Consider the following 24079-nt stretch of genomic DNA (forward strand, 5'->3'; position numbering starts at 1 on the left):
GCCCTATGTACTTTATAGAGCCACTCCCTGAACTAAATCTCATCACGTAACAGGTGGATTTGGATCAAGACCAAGAGATAGTAGTAGTACAAATAATCACCCTCTAGTGACCCGGGGTTGTGTATCGGGGAATTATGTACTCAAGTTACTCAGCTTATTTTTTATACACTAATGGTGGATAAATCTCCGTGCTTGGATAAAAAATTGGAATGTTGGGAGCTCTGGTTACTACAATGAACACCCCAAGATAGATATCTTACTAATATAGTGTTATCAGAAGTGTTGGGGGAGGGGAGTAATCAGGATGGGAGGGCTGTGATCAGTGTTCCCTTTAAGCTGCGTGGTGTGGGGCTGTGCAGCTCAAAAAGGAAATCCCCGCTCATTGCTGCCGGCCGCCCGTTCAGCAGCACAAAATTTTGCCCCTCTAAATCTAAAGTGAGTGGCGATGTGTACATAGTATGCATCGCCACTCACTACTGTACAGGAGCAGGAAATCCCTGCTCCTTTACGTACATTTCGTAACGTACTACGCAATGTGCATATAGAATCAGGGACTCCCAGCTCCTGTACAGAAAAGCAGGCGCATGTCTTCTCCTGCGGGCAAGGTGTGATGGCGTAATTTCATCACACGCCGCCTGTAGAAGACCCGCAAGCCGCAGAGACTACAGGAGGATGAGGCCAGCCAGTGTTGGAATGGAGGACAGGTGAGTGAGATTTTTCCTTTTTTAACTTGGAATTGCCACAGACTAAGGGAATTAATCTGGGGACAGAGGGGTTGATTACAATGCAAGGGGTTCCTAGGGGGGAAGGGGACGGGGGGGGGGGCTTTTAATATACTAGGTGCATCAAAGGGGGAGAAGGGTTATATTAGGGGGATCCTGGAGGAGGCAGGGGTTAACAACAATATTAGGGGAATCCTAGAGGGGGCAGTGGTTAACTATAATAATAGGGGCATCCTGGAGTGGGCAGGGGTTAACAACAATATTAGGGGAATCCTAGAGGGGGCAGGGGTTAACTTTAATACTAGGGGCATCCTGGAGGGGGCAGGGGTTAACTATAATAATATACATGTCAATTCTTTCGGCGCGCGTGGCCGTGAGTGCATACTAGTGACAGAATTCGCCGGAATCTATCCACGTGGATTCCATAGTGTCAACCCACCCTTACGTTTTTGGTTTGCCCAACTTTGTTTGAACATGGCTTAGCTCATTTGCCATTCCGCTCAGCAGTGGCTGAAGCTTAGAGGAAACATTGGCTGTGTAGAGCTGAAGGTAAGCAATGAATACTGGGAATTGCAATACCAAATTGGTTGTTTATCTGATCATCTCTTTCCAACAACGTTGCGGATATACACGCAGGTGATATGTCACATATTAAGGAACAAGGTATAGAGAGAGTTTTTGCTCCTTTAAGGGGTGGCCACCACCGAAGGAGGTTGCTGACAAGTGAAATCTTCTGGATCTACTGCATTATGATACTTTATTGACCATCATCATTTTAAGTGATGATAAAGAGTGACATATTGTTAAAAACACATCCAATTTGACATGCGTTCCTGTAATTTTTTCTTTTTTTTTCTTTTTATGAAGATCTGAATAAAAGTTATTGCATGTTCAAGTAAAACATTATATTTTTCAAATTTTTACATTCTGGGAATTGTAGTATTAAGCAACTTCTCAACCAGTAATTACAACCATAAAATACAGAACTAAGACCCAAAAAGAAAGGGAGTTTTGGTAGTTTTCCAACTGGGAAATATTTCTATTCTCCTGCATTTTAGGAGAACGGCTGAATAGAATGATGTACTGTAAGTAATACACCGATCTGTTCAGCATTTTTGTCACTAGTTTAAGCTGCCCTTATTTACGGCAGAAAAAAACTATTGACAGATTCCCTTTAATGCTCATAACTTGCCAACTACTGCTCATTGATGTCTATTTAGTTGTATGATTCCGTATTTGGCTCCATAGTATGTCAGAGTTGTATTGATAGGATCGTGATTGCACATTGGGATTTTTCTTAAAGCAGAAAATTTGCATTGACATACCACAATGTGTCCATTAGGCTGCATTGTCTAATCACGGATCCGCGACCACGGACAATTTTAGGGGCCATTGAGTCTATTCAAACGATCCATGCCGCAGTCCGAAGTTAAACATTTTATGCGGACGTGGATATGAATGCACTAGGATACAATTATGGACCAAATTGCATGGATCACATTGTAAAAATAGCAGACCTTTATGGGGAATGGGAAAACCGCTGAACGTTTGAATAAAGGTCTTAGTCTTCATGTGATTAGTCATCAAGGCAAGTTATATGGTGGACAAAGGGAAAATTACTGGGAGTCTCCACCTTTCGTAAGACTTCAAGATTGGAAAATAACCAGAAATGAACATCATAAAATATAAAAGTTTTTATTCTGTCAGAATTTAGTAAAAGAATTTTGGTAATAAAGCATCCATGATTCATTTCCTTAGACATCACAGAGATGGAAAGACAAGCCACTGTGGTCAGGTGCCATGGACAAGATGTCATCATGAACAAGGAGTGAAGACCCTGGGGATAGAAGATACCAGCCAACACCAACCTTGACTCAGGTCTGTTAGTCACTATGACGTGGCACAGCACACATTTCATGGATCATTGGAGCACTACTGAAACCAACTACAGGGGTAAGGTCAACCTCAATGCCAGGAGGAGTCTGGAAAGTAAAGTTCTGCAATAGCTTTGTGAAGAAGATAAAAAGCTCGGCTTTTGCCAGGATCTCTCCTGCGCACCGTCTTTTACCTAGAATTTAGGGAAGGAAAATAAATTTTGATTATTTCTGGCCTCATATGTAAGTGAGTGAAGCTGTCATGGCCCACACTGGTCCTGTTCCCCCCATGATATTTCGCACCATTAAAACGCTGGTCTCCAAAGGGGCTGAAGAGTTCATCATGCCTATATTATCTCCTAAAAATTTCTATTAACTGGAGGTTATTATCTTCCAGTTGTATTCAGGATACATTGATCTGCATGAGAGCTGTATACTTCATGTGTCAAGATTTTTTGAGATACAAATCTGCCCTGGCCATGTGATGGAAAGGAAGGTGTAGGGTGCGGGGATGGGTTGTGTACCAACTACTTACTGGGGAAACAGCTTGTTACATCCTCAGGGCGGGTTCAGACTATGGAATTCTCACGGATAAACTCCGCGGAATACCGTCGCCTGTACGCGCTCCTTTCTGCCGGCTCCATAGACACCATTCTATGGGCCGGCTGATTCCGCCGAAAGAACTCACATGTCAATTCTTTCGGCGGAATCAACCGGCTCATAGAATGGTGTCTATGGAGCCGGCAGAAAGGCGCGCATCCGCGAGCGCGTACAACCGGCGGGATTCCGCTGAGTTTTTCCGCAAGAATTTCGTAGTGTGAACCCGCCCTCACCCAGCAATATCATTCCACACAACATAGAACAAGTGCAGATGAGTGATGTCAATAATACCTGCTGAAAAGGGCAGAAAGGCTTCATTTTTCACGAAGTGTCCTTGAGAACTGAGAAAATGTTCAGGATAAAATTCATCCGGTTTTTCAAAGTACTTTTTATCCTTCAGTACAGAAGTCAATATTGGAAGAACATGGGTGCCCTGGAAATATAAGGGAGAGCAATAGATAATATATACACATATAGGGTAGAAGAATATAAATATTCCAAACCAATGGTCTCCCTTAAAGTACACTTGTTATTATAAAAACAATTATATTGAGACCCCACTGATATAGAATGTGTTTATATATATATATATATATATATATATATATATATATATATTATATATATATATATATTGGAATAAGCCTGGCTGAGCACTTCTCTCCCAGCTATATCTAAGGATCTGGGGGGGGGGGGGGGGAATATGAGTATCAGCAGTAAAGGACAACACAGCCTCTCTGCTGCCACCAATGGTTGTGTCAGGAACTGCAGAGCTGCAGAAGCTCTGGTCCTGGCACAGTTACAACACTAGTGCTGCTGCATACGGATACTGAGCCCCCACATGATGTCTATCTAATGCAGTGTTTCTCAACTCCAGTCCTGCGGATATCCCATACAACAAATAGCTATGGCAGTTACTAGTGCACTGACTATAATTATATCACCTGTGAAATCCTCAAAACATGACCTGTTGGTGGGTCTTGAGGACTGGAGTTGAGAAACACTGATCTAATGTTTTAGCATTAGAATTGACATTACACTTGGGGAAGCTGTCTGTGTTGGCACAGTGTATCATAACTGTCAATCACCTAGCATGTATTACATAGGTATCAGGGGAGGCACAGTATCTAGTAGCACTATTGATATGTATATGTGTCGGGACCAGAGCTTGTGTAGCCCTGCAGTTCCTGACACAGCCATCGGTGGCAGCGGGGATTCAATGTAAAAAAAAAAAAAATTATATATATATTTTTTTTAAAAAAAACTATTATTATTATTAACAAATAGTAATAATAATAATAATAATAATAATATATAAATATAATTGTTATTAATATTATTAAAAAATATATTATTATTATTATTATTATTATTATTATTATTATTATTATTATTATACTCGGAATGGCCCTTTAATAATATTTGTATCTTACTTTCGGAATGAAGTAGCCTCTGAACATCACATCCTGAGTTGCAGCATGCGGAGCGATAACGGGTATAATACTCCCAAACCTCTGAATCTCATGTATGGCAGCGTCCGTGTAGGGCATGTGTTTGCGCTGTTCCATCTGAGGCTGGAGCAGTCCTATTACTTGGTCTATTTATTTTTGAACTTTTTCTAAAATATAGTGATACACGGGATACTGACTTATGGGACATTTAATGATTAAATAAATCAGTACATAAACAGTACAAAATTCTGTGGGGGGGGGGGGTAGATCTTCTTATAGGATACATGTGACATTTTTTCCTGGAGTGGACACTATAGAGCAGTGATGGCAACCCTGGGGCCGCTAGGTCTATTCTCATGTCTCTTTGGCTAAAGTCTCTTGGGTAAACTTCAATCATCTGTCCATTAGGTGGCAGCATCACACAATGATGCTGCTTCAGGCATATTTCAGTAAGAGAGAGCTGGGAAAAGAAAGACTGCAGCCTCCGAGATAAGTTGTATACATGGGGAAGAAGGGCTTTATACAGTATATCAGGTATGTGGAGGCACTATATATGCAGGGTAACCGTTCCTTCACCCTCCAATCTCTCCTTGTTCATCTTAACCCTTTAAGGACATGGCCCATTTTCGTTTTTACGTTTTCGGTTTTTCCTCCTTGTGTTTAAAAGGTCATAGCACTTGCATTTTTCCACCTAGAAACCCACATGACCCCTTATTTTTTGCGTCACTAATTGTACTTTGCAATTACAGGCTGAATTTTTGCATAAAGTACACTGCGAAACCAGAAAAAAATTCAAAGTGTGGTGAAATTGAAAAAAAAACGCATTTCTTTTATTTGGGGGAAATGTGTTTTTACGCCATTCGCCCTGGGGTAAAACTGACTTGTTATGCATGTTCCTCAAGTCGTTACGATTAAAACGATATGTAACATGTATAACTTATATTGTATCTGATGGCCTGTAAAAAATTCAAACCGTTGTTAACCAATATACGTTCCTTAAAATCGCTCCATTCCCAGGCTTATAACGCTTTTAATCTTGGGTCTATGGGGCTGTGTCAGGTGTCATTTTTTGCGCCATGATGTGATCTTTCTATCGGTACCTTGATTGCGCATATACGACTTTTTGATCGCTTTATATTACATTTTTTCTGGATTTGATGCGACCAAAAATGCGCAATTTTGCACTTTGGGATTTTTTTGCGCTGACGCCGTTTACCGTACAAGATCAGGAATGTGATTAATTAATAGTTCGGGCGATTACGCACGCGGCGATAGCAAACATGTTTATTTATTTATTTATTTGTTTACTTTTATTTAAAACCTGGGAAAAGGGGGGTGATTCAGACTTTTATTAGGGGAGGGGGCTTTTTACTATTAACAACACTTTTTTTTTTTTTTTTTACACATATACTAGAAGCCCCCCTGGGGGACTTCTAGTATATACACTTGGATCTCTCATTGAGATCTCTGCAGCATAGATATGCTGCAGAGATCCATGAGATCGGCACTCGTTTGCTTTCGGCTGCTGCAGCCGAAAACGAACGAGTGCCGAGCCGAGGATGGCGCCATCTTGGACGCGTCCCCGGCCGGCATCAGTAACGGAGATCGCTCCTCCGGGACAAGGTCCCGGAGGAGCGATCTCCCCCACTAGACCCCAGGGAAACGTTGCCTCCGGTAATCGGAGGCAGCTGTCAACTTTGACAGCTGCCTCCGATTAGCTAATTAGCGGGCACGGCGATCAGACCGTGCCCGCTAATAGCAGCGGTCCCGGGCTACTCGCGGCACCCGGGATCGCGGCACTTCAAAGCGGGGCCGCCGCGCGGCCCCGCTTTGAGGTGCAAGTGAGGACATATGACGTACGCATACGTCCTATGTCCTTAAGAGGTTAAAGAGGGGGAAAAAAAGATGGTTTTTAAACTTGAGTCAGAAATTTATACAGATTTGTAAATTACTTCTATTAAAAAATCTCAAGTCTTCCAGTACTTATCAGTAATGTTGAGCTGATCTGTCAAAATGTTTGGGTTTGGCAACTGGAACACTTTCCATTTAATTACCAGTGGCTGCAGAAATTGGATGCCGCCCTAGGGCTGCCAGGAAAACATGGACATGACCATAGGTTGTATCCATGTTTTCCTGGCAGCCCCAGGGCAGCATCCAATTTCTGCAGCCACCGATAATAAAATGCTGAGCGTTCCAGTTGCCAAACTCAAACAGTTTGGTAGATCAGCTCAACGCTACTTATTATCTGCTTCCAGTCTGACACAGTGCTCTCTGCTGCCACCTCTGTCCATGTCAGGAACTGTCCAGAACACATGGGGATTTGCTACTGCTCTGGACAGTTCCTATCATGGACAGAGGTGGCAGCAGAGAGCACTGTGTCAGACTGCCAAAATTACACTGCTATTAACTGCTGTTTTGTTTATTCACTGGTGCAGGTGCCACACACACTTCTGTCCTATTACACTTCTTCCTTCTCCTCTTTCTGGTATGTTCTACACTAGGGATGAGCAAACTTTTGAAAAGTTCGGTTCGATCCCCCGAACTTTCCTGAAGTTCGGATTCTTAAGAACCGAACCGAAAATGAACCTTGCAATAACAGCTGAATAATTGCAGCTACAATAGTGGGAGTGTGATAGGGTATAGCTGAGTTGGTGTAGTTGCAGTTGCTATTACAATGAAAAAAGTGGAAAAAATCAAAGTGCAAAAATAGTAAAAAAAAAAAAAAAAAAAATAGCCGGCAAATCGGCAATAATGCAGATGCCTCTAATGGTTAATATATTTAATTAATAAAACACATTTTCATTGTAATAAAGTCACTTTCGTTGTTCAATAATTTAATTAAAATGAATCCATCATTGTGCAATTAAATATACTGTTTAAATAAATATATATAAATATGTATATTTATATATATATATATATTTATTTTTTTACAGTATATTTAATTGCACAAGTATGGATTCGTTTAAATTAAATTATTGAACAAAAAAACTAATTTTATTACAACGAAAATGTGTTTTATTAATTAAATATTAATTATTACAGGAAGCTCTTTTAAAGCCGTTAATTCATATTCCCGGTAAATAGAGCTTTCTGTCATAATTAATACTTTACTTTAATTAAAACATCAAATGTTTCTTCTAATTATGCTATCATAATAGCATTATTAGAAGAAACATTTTGAATCATATGTGCGCTCAGCTAATCAGCTGAGCGCACATATAATTAGCGGGTCCGCAGCACAGTGACTTCATTGTGCTGCGGACCAGCGAAGAGAGAAGATGGAAGATAGAGGAGCAAGACATCAGAGAGTGAGTATACAGCTCTCCCCACCCCCTCCCCAGCACTGCACCCATCCCAGCAAGGAAGGGGGGTCACTTAACCCCTTCCTTGCTGGGATGGGTGCAGTCTGACATCAGTCTGGCCCCCCGGGGGTTAAGGGGGATGCAATGCATCCTCCCTTAACCCCTTGGGGGCCAGACTGTAAGCAGCGATCTGTAAAGATGCTGCATACTGTAAGGTGCACAACACCGCTCACAATGATGGGTGTTGTGCTCCTGTTTGTGTGTTTTTTGTGTGTTTCTCCCTTTTTGTTTTTCAGATATCGGTATCCAGTGGATTATGTCGGATTCAATGGGCTACGTCGATGACCAGCGGTTGTTTGGATTTTTTTTTTTTATAAAATGGTCAATGAGGGGTGTGGGGGTGTTTTTATTTGAATAAAAATTTTTTTTTCACCTGTGTCTTGTCTTTATTTCTTTACTTTATAGACTTAGTAGTGGAAGCCGTCTAATAGACAGAATCCATTACTAAGTCGGGGCCTAGTGTTAGCCGGTATAAAATGGCTAACACTAACCCCCCCATTATTACCCCAGTACCCAATGCCACCAGGGGTACTGGGAAGAGCCGTGTGCCAGTGGTCATGGAGCGTCAAAATTGGCACTCCTGGACTGGGGCGGCAGCAGGCTGGTAATATTTAGGCTGGGGAGGGCCTAAACTAATGGCTCTTCCCACCCTGGTGTTACCAGGCTGCTGTTGCTTGGTTTTTAACACGGCTGGTTATGAAAATAAGGGGAACCCTATGCGTTTTTTAAATTATTTATTTAAAAAAAAAAAAGTAGGGTTCCCCCTATTTTTATAACCAGCCTGGTTAAAAACCAAGCAACAGCAGTCTGGTAACACCAGGGTGGGAAGAGCTATTGGTTTAGGCCCGGCTCTTCCCAGTATCTCTGGTGGCATTGGGTACTGGGGTAATAATAGTGGGTAAGTGTTAGCCATTTTATACCGGCTAACACTAGGCCCCGACTTAGTAATGGATTATGTCTATTAGACGGCTTCCACTACTAAGTCTATAAAGTAAAGAAATAAAGACAAGACAAAAGTGAAATTTTGTTTTTATTCAAATAAAAACACCCCCACACCCCTCATTTACCATTTTATTTAAAAAAAAAAAAATCCAAACAACCACTGGTCATCGACGTACTCCATCGAATCCGACGTAATCCACAGGATACCGATATCTGAAAAACAAAAAGGGAGAAACACACAAAAAACACACAAACAGGAGCACAACACCCATCATTGTGAGCGGTGTTGTGCACCTTACAGTATGCAGCATCTTTACAGATCGCTGCTTACAGTCTGGCCCCCAAGGGGTTAAGGGAGGATGCATTCCATCCCCCTTAACCCCTTGGGGGCCAGACTGACTGCAACCATACCAGCAAGGAAGGGGTTAAGTGACCCCCCTTCCTTGCTGGGATGGGTGCAGTGCTGGGGAGGGGGTGGGGAGAGCTGTAAGCTCACTCTCTGATGTCTTGCTTGTAACGCCTGGAGTAGTGGATCCACTGGACCGTCACTAGCGATAGCACTATTCTCACCAGGGAGCGGAGTCTAAGGGGCCGCTGGTTTTCACCAGAGCCCACCGCAAGGCGGGATGGACTTGCTGCAGCAGGCGACCCCCAGGTCGCTACCCCTGGCTTGGTTGCTAGTGACGGCAGGCGAGGCGTGGCAGGAGCAGTAGGCAGGAGATCGTACAGGCAGATGACTGAAGACGTGCTCGCAGGTGGCGGACAGGACTCAGGAACAATGGGAAGGCAGCGGGCAAGGATTAGGGACAAGGACTGAAGACAGGAACAAGGGACAGGGACTAAGGTCAGGAACAACAGGGAGCTGGGCCAAACGCTATGGGAAGCATGTAGAGGCTCCAACACAAGGGACAGGGCATGCTGGTATTTATAGGGAGTGCTGGGTGCAATTAATCAATTAAGGGCGGACTGGCCCTTTAAATCTGAGACAGCCGGCGGCCGCGCGCCCTAGGAGGCGGGGACGCGCGCGCCGGCCGGCACAGATGGAGACAGGAGCGGAGGAGAGGTGAGGCGCCCCCAGGGGCCGAACTAGCAGCAGCGCCGGGTCCCTGCACAAGGACGCCGGCGGCTGCATGGGGCAGGAGGAGGTCGCGGCGGTGGCCCGGAACACGGGACGCTGCCGCGGCCGTGACATTGCTCTTCTATCTTCTCTCTTCGCCCTCCACGGCACAATGAAGTCACTGTGCTGCGGACGGCTCATTATATGTGCGCTCAGCCGATCAGCTGAGCGTACATATGATTCAAAATGTTTCTTCTAATAATGCTATTGTGATAACATAATTAGAAGAAACATTTGATGTTTTAATTAAAGTATTAATTATGACAGAAAGCTCTATTACCGGGAATATGAATTAACGGCTTTAACAGAGCTTCCTGTAATAATTAATATTTAATTAAAACACATTTTCGTTGTAATAAAATTAGTTTTGTTGTTCATTAATTTAATTTAAACGAATCCATACTTGTGCAATTAAATATACTGTAAAAAAAATATAAATATATATATATATATATATATATATATATATATGTCAATATACATTTATATATATATATATATATATATATATATATATATATATATATTTATTTATTTAAACAGTATATTTAATTGCACAATGATGGATTCGTTTTAATTAAATTATTGAACAACGAAAGTGACCTTATTACAACGAAAATGTGTTTTATTAATTAAATATATTAACCATTAGAGGAGTCGGCATTATTGCAGAGGATCGCTAACCCCGTAATGCCGATTCCTGTAATACTGTTTCCCTGCTTTCCCAGATGCATTCCAGAGGTGTTTGCATCACTTTCTAAAGATGTCTTTAATTTTATTTGTTATTGTTATTTTAACCAGATTCGTTACGAACTTTCTCAAAGTTCGGTTCGGTGACAAACCGAACTTTTTGCAAAGTTCGTAACGAATCTGGTTCATTACGGTTCGGTTCGCTCATCCCTATTCTACACCAATAGGAGGTTACACCTGGTTACCCTTATATAAGCTAGTTAGCTCCTGGTGGGATGATTATTTTTCTATAGTGGATGGTGGAGAGAGATAGACACAGAAAGAGCCTCCTACAGCAGTGTATACCTGGGCCTGGCCCAAGACCTGGACCCTTTTAGATCCCCTTTTAGGAGAGACATTCAGGAACCTACCCACAGGGGAAACTTTCTCCTGGGTTCATCATTGCCTATTCCAGAGATCCTTCTAAAATGTCAGGACAATCTATAAAGTCAAAGATTGCTCTGCAGTGGAACAAAGAACCTAAGCTGAAGTATTCCACTGATATCTGCTTATGCAAAAGAGGAGCCCATGGAGCCTCATTGAAGAATCTCAAAACACAGGACTAGCCAGATATCCCTCCGGGAAGGACCCAGCCAAGTTGCAGCTCCTGTTAGGAAACCACCAAATCCACCATATTAAGTGGCCCTATAAGTCAATGTAATGACAAGGGATAAACCAAGGCCAGGCAACCATTCACATACAGCTGTTTCGGGGTGTTGCCCCTCATCAGTGTGGAGCAGGATTCTGGCTAGGTGGGAGTAATGCCTAGTAGAGCCATAAGAGAAACAGATTGCTGAACTCAGGGAGACCAGCCAAATGACAACACTGCCAGCTGCTAGTAAAAGCGCTCAATGCAGTGAAGTCCTAGGTGCATTGCCCCCTGGGAAACATGAATATGCAAAAGAGGAGCCTGTGGAGCCTCATTGAAGAGTCTCAAATCACAGGACTAGCCAGATATCCCTCCGGGATATCTGCTTGGCCTTCTTAGGAGATCTTGAGGGGTTAGCTTCGCCCAGTAATTCAAGCTTGTGACTCAGGCTACCAAACTTGACAATCAATTGACTTGTTTGGCAAAAGGCAGTCCTCTTCTTATTTTGTTAATTTCTCCTAACTGTGAGTACGAGGTCTTCTTCAATGCTCAGATACAGTATCTTATACACCTATTCTGGAAGAGTGCTGCACTATTTAGGCAAGGTCCCAAAGACAGTCTCTGAACCTATCCTAAGTCAAGCTACACCCCTTCTACCTTCTACTACCAGTCACTGTCACAAGCTCTATCAACACCTGTACCTGCACCTACAATAACAATTTCACCTGTATTGCACTGAAGTTCTCAAGTAAAGTCCTTGGTTAAGTGCCGGTCTTTGTGCTCATTCTTCTCTGCTGCACCTGCACCCACACATTTGTGCTCCCCTTTACAAAGCCCAGTTCCAGGGTCTCCGGAGGTTGGTGTTGCCACTCCAGACAACCAACATGGTGCCCAAATGAAACCTCCAGAAGCCCATTTGCTTTTGCAATTAAGCATCACGGACCACGGCAGAGCCTTTTACCATGATGTATTATGCCATTATGAATCGCCCACTGCATGTAGAGACAAGGGTCATTAAAGATAATATGTGCCCCCTCAAATCTTTGGTCTATCCAGATGGTGGTTGACCATAACTGCTGCAGAAAGTCGGAGAATGCTTAAACTAGAACAAAAGCATGCCCACATGAAAAAGCTGTTGGCCCCTATTTTTGGAAGCTAAATTATCTGTCCTTTGACCACCAAATCTGGGCAGGGATTTGTCTACATGCATAAACTGCAGTGTTATATGCTGAAGGTTCCTTACTTTGGATCTCTGGGTATTTCATCATCAGCAGGATGGCCCATCTCAGAGTTGTAGAAGTCGTCTCCATCCCCGCATCAAACAAATTGGACACGAGGTGGGTTAAATTGTCATTGTGAAAAAACTGTTCCGATTCAGGATTATTCTGGAATATTAAGGAAGACTTTAGTGATTGAGGGATTCCTTCAAGATTAAACAAGAAGAGAACCTCTGTATGCCGCTGCATGGACTTGGAGGCATAGACATATAGCAAATAGCAAAAAGAAAAAAAGAAAAAATAGATACAGCTCACCAGTCCTTCAGGGATAGCAGCAACAGGTTGAGTGCAAAGGTGGGTGCTCGAACTCCAGGGCGTTGGCCAGACGCCGTAAGCTAGGCTTCAGCAAGAGGAGAAGGGGGATTGGGAAGTCGGCACTCCGGGACGTAGTGGATAAAATATAACTTTTATTCGTGCATTAAAATCCCATGGTGGGCAAACAGAGACCTACGCGTTTCACGCTTCTGCGCTTAATCATGGTTAAGCGCAGAAGCGTGAAACGCGTAGGTCTTTGTTTGCCCACCATGGGATTTTAATGCACGAATAAAAGTTATATTTTATCCACTACGTCCCGGAGTGCCGACTTCCCAATCCCCCTTCTCCTCTTGCTGAAGACATATAGCAACACAGACATCTAAATGATTTCTACTGAGGGTTTTGACTACGTCATCTCATATGGGAATTACAGGTTACCTCCAGCTGCTTTGTCAGGAAGGCATCAATAAGACTCCCCTGGTGATTGACATCCAGCCGATTCTTATGCTTCATGAACATTTTGCGTAAAAAGTCTTGAAACGCTAAATTGTTCTTGAACACTGTCTTGTGACCTCCAGGCAACCAGCGAATTAAGTTTGGATATGTGTTGTACAACTTAAATAGGTAAAACATGTAAAGGGTTAATCAGAATATCTCAAACCACTATCAAGAATACCACTTCTTAGTGTCATGTTTTGTAACAACTAAAAAAGTTATAATCACTTGTGCCAGGATCAGCGTGTAACAAACCTTGGGAACATGTCTAGTGCTGGGGCCACAGAATATTATTTTCACTTTTTATGCCTGTCATGGCAACTCATAGTTTGATTCTTTTTCAAATAATGTAGAACTTACCATGACCATTGGGCCACCCAAGAGCTTGAAGTCTTCATTGACTGTACTCATGATTCTTTGAATTATAGGATCGCCATAATCATATCGGTGGCCAAATAATATAGAAGCAATAACATTGGCAACAGCACTGTTAATGATGGCAGTGTTCTCAAATGGCTTTCCTGGAAAAAGAATAGATTGCCGGGGTAGAATATTGTCCACTATCTTCAGACAAAATGTTGTCCCAAATATTGAAAAATATGACTTTTAGTGGTAAGGTCATTGGGCAATGGTTGTCAACTAATACCCCCTCTCCCTTCCTATAATGTTCCTTTTCTGAACTCACCTTTTCTAAGACCAGTTGTTCAGTGGGTTTGGGTCTGGGGTCTCTAAACAGTGAGGTCTTGTCTAGAGTCTGTGTTAGAGGATTCTTGGTCTTTTATTATTTTTGGGTGTGCTTTACTATATGTATCATTCGGGACTTGAGCACTGTAATTTTGGGGTTTGTATGACATAAGTGGGATGGGCATGAAAAAAAATCTTGCTCTTTAGAAAAAATAAAGGAGCTAAGCTTATGGCATGTAAGCTTGTAAAACATAGTCTTAATAGGCTGTATTTCATTGTCTTTATTGGGTGTACTGTATAGGCCAGAGAAATCTCCCTGCATACAACGGGACATACGACAGGCATAAGCCCCCATACAAAAAAGAAAAACATTCTACTACTACTAATAATAAAAATTATAGAAAGATTGCTGATCTCAGGGAGACCAGCCAAACGATAACACTGCCGGCTGCTAGTGAAAGCACTCAATGCAGTGAAATCCTAGGTGCATTGCCCCCTTGCATGAATATGCAAAAGAAGAGCCTGTGGAGCCTCATTGAAGAGCCCCGAAACACAGGACTAGCCAGATATCCCTCTGGGAAGGACCCATCTAAGGGGCAGCTCCTGTAAGGAAACCACCATATTAAGTGGCCCTATAAGTCAATGTAATGACAAGGGAAAAACCAAGGCCAGGTAACCATCCTTATACAGCTGTTTCGGGGGGTTGCCCCTCATCAGTGTGGAGCAGGATTCTGGCTAGGTGGGAGCAATGCCTAGTAGAGCCATAAGAGAAACAGATCTCTGATCTCAGGGAGACCAGCCAAACTATAACGCTAGTATTGAAAGCGCTCAGTGCAGTTAAATCCTGGGGGCATTGCCCCTGGGAAACATGAATATGCAAAAGAAGAGCCTGTGGAGCCTCATTGAAGAGTCTCAAAACACAGGACTAGCCAGATATCCCTCTGGGAAGGACCCAGCCAAGGGGTGGCTCCTGTAAGGAAACCACCATATTAAGTGGCCCTATAAGCAAATGTAATGACAAGGGAAAAACCAAGGCCAGGTAACCATCCACATACAGCTGTTTACTAATACTAAGTTGTTTACTAATAATAATAATTAGAGATAAGTAAATTTTCAGTCAAACTCGTTAAGATTCTCAAATCGAATTTTAGCTAATTCCATTTAAGGCTATGTTCACACAGAGCAAAAGGAGCGGATTACGCAAGGAAATATTTCCGCCTGAAATCAACTGACGCTGAATTCCGAGCAGAATATAAGCAGAATGTAAGCAGAATCCCTGCGTATTCCGCTAGGAAAGTGTTCAGCTCGTAATCAGCTCTTGACAAATTCAGCGCGGAATACTCGAGGAATCCGCGCTGAATCCGCATGCATTCAGCGCTGAAATTCAGCGAGTATTTGGTAAGTAAACTAGACTATACCAGAATATATACTAGAATCCTCCTCCCCCCTTTTCCCCATTTCCACGCTGATTCAGCGAGTAATTTCCGCTTGTATAACGCTTGTATTCCGCGCTGAATACGCTTGTATTCCGCGCTGAAACAGAAAATCAGAGCCCCATTGATTTGTATAGGCTTCCGCTAGCGGAAGAATGAACATGTTCATTCTTCTGGCGGAAAGCGGATTAGTTCAGTGCGGAAATTCCACTGTGTGAACTGCAGAGCAGAATTTCCATTCAACACAATGGAAATTAGCTCTGCACCTATTTTAACGGCTGAAATTTCAGCGCTGATTCAGCGCAGAAATTCAGCTGCTTTTGCTCAGTGGGAACGAGCCCTAAACAGCCAAAACTATAGTAGCAATAATACTCAGACTATTACAGAAGGGCAAATTTGGTAAAGCATGTTGTTGTAGAAGTGTTGAAAATCAGAAAATCACAATAAAAAAATGGTCATGGTTAATCCCTTTTTCCTGCCTAGTAAAGCTTCAGATAGCATATGCAGCCACCATTTAGTTTTTTTGTGAGTTTCCTAAACAAATCATCAGGAATTTGCTTTGCTCCCCTCTAATAATAATAATAATTGTTATCATTATACATAAAAATAATGCAATTCACATAGTACTTCCTACCTCCATACGATTTAAATGTCTCTACTAAGCAGTCACTTTCTTCATTTATCCGATCTTCTAAAGATTTCTTTCCCATTCCAAAGTCTTTTAATGTTGAAATTGTAAATCGTCGCATTGTTTTCCAGTTTTCACCACTAGAAAAGAAAATGCCTTAAAAAAAATTACAGAAAGGTTTAGGGCAATTACAAAGAGCATCTCTCCATCCGAAGGACCTATCCTGACCTATATTACACGGACAACTCTCTAAAATGACCAGACACTGAGTATTACTTCGTTCACCTGCGGTGGCGCTGCAGAGAAATTGAAGTGTCACTGTCATCGTAGAAGACTTTTGACATGGTATAGAGACATGTCAAATTTTTTTATTGGTCTGGTTCTGAGTGTTCACACCCGTACTGCACATCAGAATGCGCACGGAGAGGACCATGCTGCAGTGCGTCCGCTCCCCACTCTGTGTCAGCATAATCAGTCAGGCTCCATTGACTTACATTATGAGCCCAACTGATCATGTGGCAGAAATTCAGGAGAGGATCGCTCTTACTGCAGTCTTCTCCCCGCTCTACCTCCCGATTGTGTCCAGACCTGTACCAGACACTTTTTACAAGTCTCTTTGACATCTCAAAAGTTTTCTATAATGACTTTAAACACTTTCAGCCATGCTTCCCCACAGATTTACGGTAGCCCACATTAAATAGCTGTCAGCTGATCTCTCTGCACACTTAGACATTCAGATCAGCCAATAAAAAGCAAGGCTCCTTTGGTGGCAGTTTATCCAATGAAATCCAACATTTTTTCCACTGACTTCATCTGTAGTAAGATAGTTGGGAGTCAGTTGATTTATCCTGCTAAAGTCGGTGGGTTTGACTAGCTTTTCATTAATGGGAATAGGTATCTTAACTGATATGTGAACATTAACTGTATTTGTAGTGTACCACTAAGTTCTCTATGCACCTGGGCAAAGTAACTCCCTAAGGTTCTTTATGTGGGATGAGGTAGAGGTGCACTGTTTGTTTTTCCCCACTAGGTGTTGCTACTGTATTTCTTGTATACCTTGTCTTAAGCACAGCTGAAGGAAACATTGGGTTATTGCAGGTATTTTCCCTCCTTCCTCTCTCCTATCACAGCTCTTCTTTCTCTTATACCACACAACCCCACCAATCGGTTAGTTCTTGCTAGGGGCAGTCTCTGAGTTGAGTCAGTTGAGTTGGAGAGAGCAAGGCAGAGACAGAGTTCTCTTTTATGCATGTAACCACTGCTAGCATGCAGTGCTAGACACGTCAGGAGGAAGGACGTCGTCTGAGGATCACCTTGTCCATGCCAGGGATACTCTCTACATGACACAGGGCAGTATATCCTGGTACTGACCCCAGTAGAACAAAGCTGCAGTTCAAGCCTACGTATCCTACTGTAACGCACAGTTATTCTGGGAAATCCTGGGAAGTCTGCTCAACCAAATAAATAACCAGGGTGCCCCTGATCCTCACGCAAGGGACCAGCAAATACAACAAAATTAAATATCTTACACGCTGTGAAGATCCAAATAGTAAAACTTAACTTTTAATTCTTAACTATAAAAGTGTGAAAAAGTGAATTAAAAATAGCTAGATGTATAAAGAATATTATTTATTGGTTCGGATCTACTTTAAATAATATGGTGCTGAATATACAGAGTCTGCTGAATGAGTAGTGTATACAACAGCCAAATGTACTGTATCTTGGACTTTCTATTGATTTAATAGACAATCACTAGGTGGCAGTAAGAGTCAGAGTAGATCAAAATTCATAGATCATAATGATCAAAATATTTGAATAAGAAATCTCTGTGCCTACAATTAGTGGTAAGTTGTCCAAAATCACGGAATAAATAGAATATCAGATGATTAAGCTGTTAATAATGTCCATGAGACACAGGTATCATATCTATTAGTGCCAAATATAGCTATAGAGCCGTCATCTAAGACCCATATAGTTCAGGTATATCAGGGTAATTCACATAGAGCAATATAATTTCTGATAACAGACTGAGCTCGGTGTCTGAATGATGGGTAATAGATGGTGGTCACAAGGATCGGGTTTCTGCTGGTTACTTGGCATTGGGTGCCCCCAGGGCACAGACATCAATGTAAACCATGTCAAGAGCAGCTCCGCAGATACTGTGACCTTAAAATATACTCCGTAAAGTTAGAAACCTATATAGTGACTGAGTGTGTCAATACACTAGAGATCTAGGTCTGTACAAATGTTACGGTTAATATTTGGTAGTCCGATCAATCTCTATATAGTGACAATTAATAGCATGCTTGATAAAGGCCCATGTTAGACAATATAGGGCCGAAACGCGTTGCAATAAAGAGTATATGTTTACTATGCCATCTACCTCTGGATGATCCCTGGCTGCACCGCTGTGTGCAAATTTAAATACTCCTGCGCTTATTATACCTGGTGTGGATTGGACTCTTGGTCCTGTAATCGGCTGATTACACATCTGCATTTGCTTCTCCCACCATTGGTGGTGACGTCCCCCAGTACAGCTGCAGAGTACACCCCTTTATGCTGCATATAGAGTTGTACCTAAATTTTGCTCAACCTATCCAGGTGAGTGGATCCCTGTAAGACCCTGCTACCATCCACCTGGTTATCTTTTATTACACGAGGAAGCGCCCCCTGTCTCTTTTTTTTCTCTCACTATAATTAAATAACATAGGATGTCCCAATTACACAACATTTTACAATTTCTTAATATGTCCTTCCATTCCCAATGTGGGTTTATAAATTAGTTAATAGTCAGATGGGCATGAATTTAGTTCTACTAATTACAATGAATATTAGAGAATAGGTGTGATTATACAATCAGGTGTAAATGTTTAACATTGAGGGGTGTATGTCTAATATATACTCTGACTGTATAATCACACCCATCACCTGATTTTCACTCCCTTTTATAAAAATGAAATTCATGTCTCTATTAACAAAATTGTCAGAAAAAATATAAACCCACACACTTCAGGAACGGAAGGGCATATCAAGAAAAAGAGGAGTGTAATCAGGACCCCCTACGCTATTCATCACAATGAATCTGTACTTCCATGGGCGATTAACTAGATCATGGGTCCCCAAACTACATTTCCCATCATGCTTGGACAGCTAAATCCAAAGCTTTAGCTGTCCGGGCCTGATGGGAATTGTGGTTTTGCAACAGCTGGAGGGATGCAGTTTGGAGACCCATGACCTAGGTGGTACAGTGTGCATGTGCATCTAAAAGAGTCACAGAGTTAAATGTCGGCCTTTTTTACCGTGTCCTTTAAATATGTCGTTGAAAATCGGTATGTCAGCTCTGTCAACAAATTCTTCAGCGTGGTTGATGTACGCGTCCTTCATCGCATCATATCCATACAATACCATTGTCTTCTGCATCCCCAGCTGGATGCTGAACACTGGGCCATACTTTTTACTTAACTGTAAAGTAAAAGGATCATATAATGCAATACAACAGTCATTTATAGTAATAATACATTATTATAATGTACACCCCAACCTTCAAGCAGGGGTCACGTGCCATCTTCTTAGTGGTGGTTCCATGGTGGTGCTAACAAGCCACTCCACCTTGGCTGGAGTCATTGGATATATGGCTACGGTACCCTTACTCCTGGACACTACACTACGACAACACACTAAATTTCTTCCACTAACAAAGCACAATTTCGGCACCTTCAGAAGTTACAATTCTATAGAGCAGAAGGCGACAATAAGTCAGCGGATCATCTTCTAACTGAATCAAAGGATCAGGTATGTGAAAATTTTCTCCACAATCTGCTAATGGATACAGTTGGACCTCATTGGATCATATTAAAGGGGCACTCTGGACGTTTGTACTTTTTAAATATTTTGCTGGGGCTGTCCCAATTCGGTCAGCGACTGATTAAGCGGGATGTCACTGCAGAAATCAGTCCATCTAAGAATCAGCGATCAGGACATTTAGCGGGTAACCCGAAAACATCGAATAGATATTCGATCGAATAGTGAGATATTCGAATATACGATATTCATACGAATATCCGGCAAATATTCGATAAGCGTTCAAATCCCCCAGCTTCCGGTTTTACCCTCCGAATGGTTGAATAGATGTTTTTCACTAATCGAATACTTGTTCCCATAGACTTTAATGGGATCGAATATTCGCGGAATAGTCGTACGAATATCGAATATTCGAATATCTCACTATTCACTCATCACTACTGAACAGCACAAGAATCAGGAAGGACTGTGAGAATCAATCACACTACTGGCAATCACAGAAATGCTACTAGTGAACATGGCTACTACATTACTTGATGTGCTCTTTGTTTCCCACACGTTCATTGGCTCTTTCAAACTGGTGGGAGAAAACTAAAATGATTGTTATAACCATTCCAATCATCAAACAAATAACACGAATAACTAGCGGCATGTTCGTACGAACATTTACGAACATGTTCGCTCATCAGTGGGTGAGGAGTGCGTATGTGAAAAGTAAGGAGAAAGATGATCGGTGAGAAGAAAAAAGAACTCTCATTGGCGTACAGATCCATGTGGTGCACAAATAAACTATAACCCTTTGAGTACTACAGCTGTGCAATAACTGAGTATACATACTTGTAATAGCGACATCTTGCGGCAAAACTCTGGTGCTACTACATCACCACTTACACTTAAAAGTACAGGCTTTTACAAAGGGTGTAACCAATAGCAACACCCTTGGTGGGACACCATACTATCACCTCCTCTCTGCTAAAATTTCCTGGGTACTGTACTCAGGGCCGGCGTCAGCACCCGGCTTACTCAGGCAAGTGCCGGGGCCCACAGCTGCTCAAGGGGCCCCGGTACTTGCCCGAGTAATGATTAGCCGCATCCCCTCCATGACGTCCCCGGCCTCCCTCCGCTGCGCCGCGGGGATGGATCCTCCAACAGATGCGATGTCGTCATCGCTCTGTGCCTTCTGGGGAGATCTCATTCATTCAGCTCAGCGGAGGGAGGCCCGTCGAGAGTGGCGTCCCGTCGCATCTCCTCCCCGTGACTCAGGGTCAGCACCGCTGACACTCGGGGGGGGAGGGGAGGTGCTGCTGACTCTTGAGTCCCGGAAAGGGGATGCGACAGGACGCCACTCTCCTCCCCCTCCATGACTTCCTGGGTTGGGCCTCCCTCAGCAGGGCTGAATGGATGGGATCTCCTCAGAGGGCACACAGCGATCACAACATCGCATCTGCTGGAGGATCCATCCCCGCGGCGCACAGAAGGGAGAGGTGAGCTAGAAGAGGGAAGACCCATCCCCTGGCCGGATGAGGTGAGTATGACTTTTTTGTTTGTTTGTATTGAGGTTTGTTTGTGTTACTATGGGGGGTATCAGCAGGGGACATTACTAAGGGGGTATCAGCAGGGGACATTACTATGGGGGTATCTGCAGGGGACATTACTATGGGGAAGATCACCAGGGGACATTACTATGGGGGGGATAAGCAGGGGACATTACTATAGGGGGATCAGCAGGGGACATTACTATGGGGAGGATCAGCAGGGGACATTACTATGGGGGGGGTCAGCAGGGGACATTACTATGGGGGGGGGGGATCAGCAGGGGACATTACTATGGGGGCAGAGCAGAGGACATTACTATGGGGGGGGGGATCAGCAGAGGACATTACTATGGGGGGGATCGGCAGTGTATTATATACTTATTATCCCCTGTATGAGTGTGTATATATGTGCCCAAGAGATAGATATATACACGCTCATTCAGGAGGATAATAAGTATATAATACACTGCTGATCACCTACACAGAATGGAGAGATAGAGACCCTCTAACAATGATGCCACATAATTTGCTATACAAAGGGGCCCACTGAGGCTCTCTCGACCAAGGGCCCACAAAAACCTGGAGCCGGCCCTGACTGTACTAGTCCCAATAATAGCAATAATGATCTATTTATGTTACCAATGACCACAATTTAGGTTGTAGTGAGAAAAATCCTGGCACTCATATTTATGTATTGTATATATACAGAATCTGTTTTGATCAGTCTTCACAGGCTGGGTTGAAACGCATATCTACTTTAAATATAGCAACAAAACACAGCAATCGCTGAGCTCAGGGAGACCAAAAATCTAATAGAGTACTCTCTGAAGAGTCTCCACTGATGCAATGCGGCCTTTAAATCTAAATATGCAAGAGGGGTCTTTGGAGCCTCAGTTATGAGCCTCAAAACACAGTAATAGGCAGATATCCCTCCAGGGGAGGGAAGCCTATTGCCAAGGGGGTGCCTCCCAGTGGGGAGATCACCAAACCATCCTGATACGTAGCCCCTTAAGTCCCACTCGGTTGCGAGTATTGGAACATAAATAGGGAAATACCAGGGTGGCCCCTTTTGCGTCAAAGTCTAACTCTGTGGCGAGTATTGCGACATGACAAGGGTTTACCATCCACAGACAGCTGTTTCAGGGTAGTTGCCCCTCGTCAGTGTGGATGACGGCTAACAGGGGCAATGAAAAATAGACCAACAAAACACAGCAATTGCTGTGGAAATTCGACCGGCAATCATCACCGGAGTAGTAAGTATATTTTCTGTGTGTGTCTGTGTTGTTTTTTTTTTTTGGGGGGGGGAGGGGGGAGGGGGCACCTGAGTACTCCTTTAAGTGCTAGGATTTATTACCTCATATTGATTGGTGTCAACTCATTCCACATACAACACAGCATACATGTTCAAAGTGTCAACCATCTCTTCCAGATGTGCCACTAATGCAATTACATTGTGTAGCCTCATTCAGTATGATTAGGCCCATTCCCTTACCTGGGTAAATGTTTTGGAAGGGTCCTTCATGTCAAATATATGAAGATTCCCAATGATTGGCAAACACTTGGGTCCGGGAGGGAAATTCTTGTACTTATTTTCCTTCTGATTATAAAATACTTTGGTGAAAAGGAGGAAAATGATGACGAGGAGAACAATAGTGATGAAGGCAGGGCCCAGCATGATGTTAGTCGAATCTACATAGAGAAAAGGAAAGTTTTCCATTAATTATTTTGAGCATGTGAACATGACCTTATGATACATCTGCGGTCCCATGCATGTATGATTGTTTAAATGCCAAGTCTTAAGTTTCTGTAGGATACTTATGGTTCCATTTGTTTCCATTTCACTTTTATCAGGATCTTACTTTGTATCAGTAACATATGATGTACAGCTTCAACTATTTGGTAGAAGTGGCACATGTGATACAAGCTCTGGTTTACTTCACCCTAAAAAGGTAAACGGGTTCTCCAGGCTTTCAGAAACATGCCTGCTTTCTTCCAAAATCAATGGAGCTGAATTGAGAGGGCAGGATTTATGACTAGGGATGATTGAATTTACAGTAGGAACGCAGCGAAGCACTTCTATACGATCGGTTGGCAGCTTGTGGGGCGGCTGGCTTTGAAGTCTGTGCCGCTGCACTATGGGTGTTGGGAAAAGCTTAATTCAGTCCTTGATCATAATACATAAGTATGCTTTCCAGAATCTCATTCTGTAGATCAGAAGAAAAAAAAACTATACTGACATTGATAAAAAATAACTGAGTACTATGCTCAATGAACGAAGGAGTAAACTTACTACTACCAAAGGTCACAATTATTAAGTATGTGAAACATCAAAACAGATTTATCCAATGGCTTCGCCATCTGCCATGGTTTAGGATTTGTACTTTTAAAAAGTGCAATGTTGGGGTTACATCTACTATGATGTGTGATGGGAATCTGGTGTGGTGGACCAACCGGGGATGGTGGTGAACCCCGGCGTAGAGATGCGTCCAGTCACTTGCCAGATGGTTAGGTGTGACGCCAGTACTATGCTGGTTGGCCAAGATATAGCCTAGCCTAGTTATGGTAATCTGTTGTGATGCCAT

General features: G+C 42.7%; 1 pseudogene; it reads right to left on the reverse strand.

Moving 5' to 3' along the window:
* Positions 1–2566: 2566 nt before the first annotated feature.
* LOC138795283 (cytochrome P450 2C25-like) lies at positions 2567–24079 on the reverse strand (annotated as a pseudogene).

This window comes from Dendropsophus ebraccatus, chromosome 6 (assembly GCF_027789765.1).
Source record: "Dendropsophus ebraccatus isolate aDenEbr1 chromosome 6, aDenEbr1.pat, whole genome shotgun sequence".
In the NCBI taxonomy this organism is placed as follows: Eukaryota; Metazoa; Chordata; class Amphibia; order Anura; family Hylidae; genus Dendropsophus; species Dendropsophus ebraccatus.